Raw genomic sequence first — 8,794 nt, forward strand, 5'->3', positions numbered from 1 at the left:
GGAAACAGCTCAAATCAGGACTGCAAAGCTCTACAGAGAGTTGTGCGCTTAGCTGAGCGCATCGCAGGGTCTGCTCTCCCCTCTCTGCAGGACATCTACTTCAAACGCTGCAAAAATAGAGCTGTCAAAATCATCAAGGACTCAAATCCCTGGTAACCGTCTATTCACTTTGCTTCCATCTGGTAAGCGCTTCCGTAGCCTGATGGAAAAAACGGAGAGACTTAGGAGGAGCTTCTTCCCCCAGGCCATCAGGCTCCTAAACTCTAACTCTGTGTCATAATACTTGACTCCATGTTAATATCAATATATCTATAAGCTATTCATATTTTTTTCTACCTCATATTGCTGCTATTTAAATACCCTGTACAAATTTTTTGCACATTCTTTTGCACATTCCTTTTATATTACTATTTATGTCAACAACATACTGACCTGCACATTTATATTTATATTTTTTTATCTTTTATTTTTTTCTACTTTTCTTTTTCTTAATATTTGTATTATATACAATTGCACTGTCCTTGGAGCGGACCTGACTTACATTTCACTGCTGGTTATACTATACTGGTATAATTGTGTATGTGACGAATAAAAATCTTGAATCTTGAATCTAGATGGTGCTCTAGCCTGAGAAATTGTATTCAGCACATTCCCTGGGAGGTCCACAGGCTCCTGTCGAGAGCCCAAAGATGCCGAGCCCATATCTCGGGCTGGGGGTGCCATATTTTTCTGTTCACCTGAGAGGAGAGATCCATTCTCAGGGGGATGGGCCATGGGGCTCCAGAGAGCAGCCGAGACAGTTCTGCGAACCAGTGTTGGTTCCTCCAGTGCGGGGCCACTAACAGAACCCTGTGCTTCTATTCCCTGATTTGCCTGATTACCTGTGGGATCAGGGCGATCAGACGAAAAGCTTAAAGAAGGAGGTTTGGCCATTCGTGGGCCAACGCATCCTTGTCCTTTGAAAAATAAGTTTGCCAATGAGAGTTGTCTTCTGAAGCGAAGAGGTCAACCTCTGCCCTGCTGAAGATCTTCCAGATTCTGTGAACAATTTGTGGGTGGAGCATCCGAGGGGATATTGCTCCAAGATAGCATGTCTGCTCCCTGGTTCAAGCTGCCTGGTACATGCGTTGCTCTCAGTGAACGCAAGTTGAGGTGAGCCCATTCTAAGAGGCTCTCTGCTAGAATGAAGAGGCGCTTCGAAGAGAGACTGCCCTGGTAATTTATATAGGATACCACCGTCATGCTGTCTGAACGGGCTATGACGTGGTGTCCCCTCAGGTCTGGCAGAAAGGTGTGAAGGCCCAAACATACCGCCAGCATCTCCAGGCAGTTAAAGGGAAGCTGACCCTTCTCTTTCGACCAGTGGCTGAAAGCGAGTTAGCCATCACAAAGCACTCTATGGAGACCACCTTCCTTCTGTAGACCATTCCCAAGGGCACGCCCCGTTCCATCCACTGGGGGTCTTTTCAAGGGGCCAGAGCTGCTACGCAGGCCTGGCTCGCCTTGACACGAAGCCGTCCGAGATGCCAGGCATGGGGTGGAACACGTAGTTTCAGCCAGTACTGAAGGGGCCTCATGCGAAACAGGCCCAACTGAAGTACCGGAGACGCAGAGGCCATGAGGCCCAGCATCTTTTGAAATGCCTGGAGAAGGCAAGGGGCTCCAATTTTGAATGGCCAGTGCATGTTCTGGCGCTGGTCCTCGTTTGGGCTAAGTCGAGAACTGTTCCCAGGAGCGATATCCGTTGGCTGGGGGACAACGCACTCCCTGAGAATTGACCCTGAGTCCCAGGCAGTCTAAGTGGCTGAGGAGGAAGGATCTGTGAGATAGTAGCTTATCCTCCTACTAGGCCAGAATGAGCCAGTCGTCAAGGTAATTCAGAATGCGGATTCCCATCTGTCTCAGCGGGGAAAGAGCCGCATCCATGCGAGGAGCTAGGGACAGTCCAAAGGGAAGGATCGTGTATTGATAAGCCACTCCTTTGAAGGCGAATCTCAAGAATCACCTGTGGTGAGGGGCTATCTGGATGTAAAAGTAGGCGTCTTTCAGATCCAGCGAGAAGAAACAGTCCCCTGGGCATACTTGCGAGAGGATCTGTTTCAATGCAATCATCCTGAACGGCTGTTTCATGAGGGCACTGTTCAGGTTTCTGAGATCGGGGATGGGTCTCAGGCCACCATCCTTTTTGAAGTAACGGCTGTAGAAGCCTGACTCGCTCTGAGCCGGGGGAACCATTTCTACGGCTCTTTTTGTCAACAAATTCATCACCTCGGCGCACAGAACTCTTCTGTGCGCGTCCTTTCTCTGAACTGAGAGGGAAACCACGCCGCTGAATCGCAGGGGTCTTTGAGCGAACTGAAGTATATAACCTTGTTTTGCTATCCCCAAAACCCAGTCTGACACTCCGGGGATGGCCTGCCAGACCTAGGTCCGTGTGGCAAGGGGTTGGATTGGTTTGAGCGACAGGCCGTCTAGTGCTCATGATAAGAGGAAATTTGCTCTCTTTTTGAAGATGTTTGTGTTTTTCTCAATATAACAGCGATCGGTTTTATTTGTGGACAGATTCAGCGACGAGTAGAAGCTATTGTTGACGATATTGTCAATGATAGCTTCTACTCCAATCTGCTCAAGAGGATAGATCAGCTCAATGCAACAAGGGGCGATGATTCTCACGTGTAAAACACCAGCGGATCAGAGCGCTGCGGGAAGAATGAGCACGCAAGCTTATGCTGGCGTGGGATCACTCAAACCCGGTTGCTCAGCTCCGTGGCTCTGTTGTTTCATTCTCCGAGCTTGCTGAGAGAGGAGAAACGGGAGAGCGGAGCTATCTTCATTGAAGGCGGTCAGCGAGCAGAGGAGATCGAGACTCAGACTCTGAGTGAGCATTCCGTCTCAGTGAGCGCGCAGTCTCTGTGTGGGCGTGCCCAGACAGGCAATCGGAAAAGGCTTTTTCCCATAGTGTCTTTAAACAAGACGCAGTATGAGTGAAGTATCGACAGGGACAACACTATTGATAAAACAGCATGCAAAATACAACAGGGCAGTGGTTCTCAACTTCAGTCATTTGACCCACTGCTCTGCTTATGTCTTTTTATTTAACACACCCCATTCAGATCACCAGCTTATTAGGAAGCAGCTCCATAAACTAAACCGAATGTGTCAGATAAGAGAAAGAGAACTGGAGTTGGGTTATTGCAACAGGCTCACCTGTTTTTAGCCCCGCAACATGTTGGCTCTGCCACCACTGGTTCCACATTATCCAGATCCACCGGGATGCTATCTCTGCCTGTTTGGTAACTTTGGCTACCAACCACTTCTTGTCTGGCCTTCAGTTCCTAGCAGTCCAAGAGTTCTCCAGAGCGACTGCTCTGCGAAACCCCTGCAGCCGTCCTCCACCTGCAGATTTTCATACAACAAAATATACTGAACATTAAATACTATTCACTGAACACAACTGTAGGTGTTCTATTCTCTTTAAGGTGTCCTATAGATGACTGATGACATGGCACTTAGCTTCTTTGCCACAACTCTTCTGTCTTTGCTGCCATTTTAATTGTATGGAGCCCTGGGCGAACCTCCCCTTCTATCACCACTAAATGAAATTGATTTTACAAAGATTTTACAATTTTATATATAAAAAAGTAAAATATTTGTAAAATCAATGTATATATAAATGTTATAAATTGATATACAATGTTATACATTTATATACTTTATGTATAAATTATTGCAATAATAATTGTAATAATTTAAATATATATTGTAATTGTAAACATTTAAATATATATAAACCTGCACAACTGTACAGTAAAACATTAATAAAGAGAGTGATGTTACTTTTTTAAAATTACATTATATTACAAAGTCACATTTTAATGTCTGGTTATATAAGCTAGTTGGACAGAAAAAGTAATGTTGTTGCCCTGTGTGTAATAACATAACGTAAAATAATTGATAATATTAGCCTAACCCTCCCACTGTCACCTTAGTGAAAGTGACTTATAAGTAAAAGTGAAATAAAGTGAAACTTTGAAAGTGAAAGTCTAAATGAAATGAAAAATGTCAACATTATTAAATTAAATTAAGATCTGGTATTACATTTAGATCTGCTCATTCTGCATTATATTTCTTTTGAAGTGTTTTTACAGCGTTGCACATTATAACCAATCAATCACGTTTTCGTTGAGTTTATGAATGCAACGGCCAATCAGAGGTGTTCAGATGAGTCATCCCAGAAAAAAGTTTTGTTCAAAGCACATGCTCATTGACTGAATCACTCTTGCGAATTCTCTCATCGTAAACAAAAAGTATAGACAATTGTGCAATTTAATTAAGAGGTTCATTTCACAGCATAGACAGCTTCAATTATTACAATAATTTTTTGACATGACATGACACTTATATCTGGTTTGTGATGTGCGTGGTTATTAGGCTAGCTCCTAGAGTTAGTTCACCCTCCACCTATGCATCTGAGGGAGAAATAATAGGCTATATTTTCCTGGCGCACACTCTGAGTCCTGACCAGGTTGACTGACACACACAGTGATATGACATTGACATGCCGTGCAAATGAGTGGAAACACTCGATTGCACATTCTGTTTTTGTTTTTTGTTTTCTTATGCGAACGCCCTGTGCCTCCCCTATCAAGATGCCACCCTGCATGGTCACCTGCCGATGTGGCCCATACCTAAATCCGCCACTGATGGCAAGCCAATTCACTGGATCTTTCTGGGCATCTCATACAGTGGTGTTCTGCACAGGTTGTGCATCACAAGTGTCTTCGCTCTCCCTGGTGTTCTAGCCCCTCTGATACATCAATTATGGTGTTACTGCCCCCCACTTCATCATTTGCCTGGAGTTTCTAAATACTGTGGTTTGCCTCATGCCTTGGCCGCTATTCCATCTCACCAGGTTGCCCTGCACATTGCACACTACTTGTAGATTTGTGAATACCTCAGCTTGTCTGGAGTATCTTTAAACCCTCTCATTTAAATGTGGGATATCTTGCCCCATTCACAGACCCAAAATACATTGCTTGGCTGTTCCATATTTGATTGTCCATCATGGTTTGTGATAATAGTGGTCTGTCCTTTGGGTCGATCATTCTCATCCGACCCTGGGGATGTCTTATTTTATAACTTTCCATAGCAATCAATGTTGGATTTCTCCTCACAGAGAATGAGCTTCAGTTTGCCAATCCTCCACACCCCTGCTCTGGTCATTTCCAAATGTCAGCAGTCTTTCCTAGCTTTCCTGGAGATATTACTACTACACAATTTCACAATTTGTTAGATGTTAGCGAGGATGCTATCTCAAGTTCAAATGCCTTTATCATGGGAAAATATAGAGTGGCCCCTTTAAAGTCTTTTACCATCCCTTGAATTTAGCTTCTTTTCCACCACTATGGTTTTCTGCATTGTTGTTCTCTGGAAGAACTGGGCAATTTGGTTCCATTCCCCCAGCATCCTCTGGGCTTCTTTCGATTCTCAAAATACCAGAGTGCATCACAAACTTGATAAAAGTCTATTACAAGGAAACTTCAGCAGAACATTGAATGGGCCAGGATGAAGATCAGTCTATTCATGTTAAGAAGCATCTCTAATCGCAAAGGCAAGCTGTCTGTCCAAAGGTTCTTAATTAACAACGACCCCATAACAACAATACTGGAAAAGCCCATCAAGAGCCTTGGAAAATGCAATGATGCAAGTCTTAAGGACTGTGAACAAATCCAGCAACTGAAGCAGGATGTAGGCATTGGTCTTGAGATCATATGCTCCCTGGAAAGCTAAAGCTTCGGTGCCTACAGTTTGGACTGCTGCCTGATGTGGCCCCTAATCATGGCTGACATTCCCCTCACAAAAAAAGGAAAGATGGAGAGAACAATAAGCTCCTACATGTGAGAAAATGGTTCAGTGTTCTGTAAAAGCAAAGTAACATTGCTCTGTACAAGGAATGGCATTCTCAAACTGCCCATCTCAAGTCTGGTAGAGGAGTTCAAATACATAAAAACAAGGCAAGAAATGACCCTCTCAAAGTCCAGAGATGGGCTGCAGGTCCACATATATAATCAGAATGGAAATGGACTCAAAAATTAAGTCGTTAAATAGTAAAAATCAGCATCCCAGCACAGCGATATTGTGGGCCATGTTCAACAGGGAAGAGGAGGTCTGGGTCTGTGTCAGGACAGACCCCAGTGAAACAAGGCTACACCTTAAAAACAGCAGTCCTGGATGTCCGATATCAGGAGGAGGCAGCAAGACATGCTAAAGCAGTCACTCAAGCCCAACAGGGACAATAGACACACTGAAGGAAAATAGAGAACAAGAAAATCAGCTGGAGGGAATTGTGGGAGATGGAAGCAAGAAAATCAGCTTTCTGCTCAAGGTAATCAATGATGTCCTGCCCTCACACAAAAAAATTCTAGCAGCAGTTGGGGGAATATTCATCATGTCCCCTATATCCATATAGTGTGTACACAACAGAACCTAGATGGTTCCACAGACAGTTGTGCATTGTAAGAAGAGCAGTGATCCGATGACTTTGAAAATCGTACAGTGTGAACCCACCCAGTAATACAGGTTACAAGTTAAGTCTGTCTCAGCAGAGGCACACATGGAGACAACCAAGTGCTAAATTAATACCAAAAGAACAGGCACCAACGCCCTTCACTTCAGAACACCAAGCCCAACCCAGGCAGTGCTATTTATCTGTGAAGGGCAGAATCTACAGGGAACGCTTCCTCCATCGACCTGGGTGTGTTTTCTGAAACCTTCTTAACACTACGTCATTCTTAAGTTATACCTTAAGCTGTACCTTAATGTTAATATGTGTTTAATTAATCTTCAATGAGCTGAAAAGAACGCACATCACTTTGTTCATCAATTTACACTGGCTACCAATAGCTGCTCGCATAAAATTCAAGGCATGAATGTTTGCCTACAAAACCACCCCTTTACCTAAATTCACTACTTCAGAGTTATGTGCCCTCTAGAAGCTTGCATTCTGCAAGTGAACGACGCATTATTGTGCCATCCCAAAGAGGCACAAAATCACTTTCACTGACTTTTTCATTAACTGTTCCCTCCGGGTGGAATGACCTGCCCAACTCAATCTGAGCAGCTGAGGCCTTAGCCATCTTCAAGAAACGGCTAAAAACACATTTGTTCCATCTTTATTTAGACCCTCTAGAACTCTCTATTCTATTGTAATTCTACTTTATCTATTTGTCTTCCTTTTTATTTAAAAAAAGCTTTCTATTTTTCTATTCCATCTACTTGTTTTTCTTTTTGTGTATGTGTGTTTATATATATATATATATATGCACTGTGTTAGGCTAACTGAGACTTGTCATTTTCACTTACATATTGTTGCTCTTTTGTTAGTTTTGATTGCTTCTGTTGTCCTCATTTGTAAGTCGCTTTGGATAAAAGCATCTGCTAAATGACTAAATGTAAATATAAATGTAAATGTAAATAAAGCTCTTTCTGGTTCTGATTCTAAATCAAAGATGGCGCTATCATCTGCATTTCATCTGTGAAAACTTTAGTCCCCTGACTACCATGTCAGAAGTATCTGCAATCTGCAATTCAAAAAAAAAAAAAAGCCTGCCACGGTAGCAAATTCAGCAGCTTATCGATCTTGTTGTTCCGACTTTGTCGAGGCGAACTCAATGGAGCTACCCCCTCAGCCACAGATTATATCCATATGCCTTGCCTTCTGCCAGGCATGAAGTGATGGAGGTGCATCAAGGCTTCCATTTCATTGCCTGTAAAGTGGCCTGGTAGCACACACAATAGCTTTATGTAGGCCAGTGCAGCAGTGGGTCAAGATGCCAATACAGGGGTTTTTGGCCTAGAGCGTTGTTTTTTTTTTTTTTTCCAGGGGACAGCGGTTATATAAATATTATATAAATCATAAAAAAAAATCCTAAAATATAATATAAATCCAGTCACCAACCCACCACACAGGCCAAGCACAATTACAGCATTGTACACATCCGAACCTATAATTGGATGCTGGAAGATACATTTTCAGTGCCTGCATAAATCAGCTGGAGGGTTGCGTCTGAAGCCTGAAAGAAATGTTGCTGAGTGGAATCAACAGCTTGTGGTTTATATAAATGACAAAGGTATTTGGAGAACCTTACACACTCCCAAACTATGCTGAGACATACCTTTTCAATCTGAGTGTATCTTGTGTTACATGAACAGTAAGCTATGGGTCACAATCATCCATCTAGATGTTGGAAGAGTAACCTTCCCAGCCTGTACCAGGGTTGAAAATAAATTTGGCAGGGCTGTGGAGTTTTGCACTCCTGTTTAAGGAGATCATTGAGCATCTGGGTTGTCTTAGCCAAACCAGGTAGGAATCTAAATGAACCATTACTCATCATCATTTTAACTTCTGTTACATTTTGTGGAGGTTGAATATTCATTATATCCTCAACCTTTTTCATGTCTGGCATAAATGCCATGGCCCAGAAACTGAATCTTTGTTTGCCTTAACAGACATGTTTCATCATTAAGATTCAGTTCAGCATTACAGAGTGTCTTCAGGACCTTTAGGCATTGTTCACAAACCTCCTGTGTTTTATGATAGCCGATTATATTGTCACCACATAGATAAATGTAGGAAATAAGCCTTTGTACTTTTAATTTTGTGGAGTGAGGATGTAATATTATAAATGTAACATTTATAATATATTAAAATAGCATACTAAGATAACAATGCTCACTAACATTTATAAAACCACCTAAAACAACATTTATAAACAACATCAAGAAAACTCTGTTT

Source organism: Barbus barbus, assembly GCF_936440315.1.
Source record: "Barbus barbus genome assembly, chromosome: 10".
NCBI classification, from domain to species: Eukaryota; Metazoa; Chordata; class Actinopteri; order Cypriniformes; family Cyprinidae; genus Barbus; species Barbus barbus.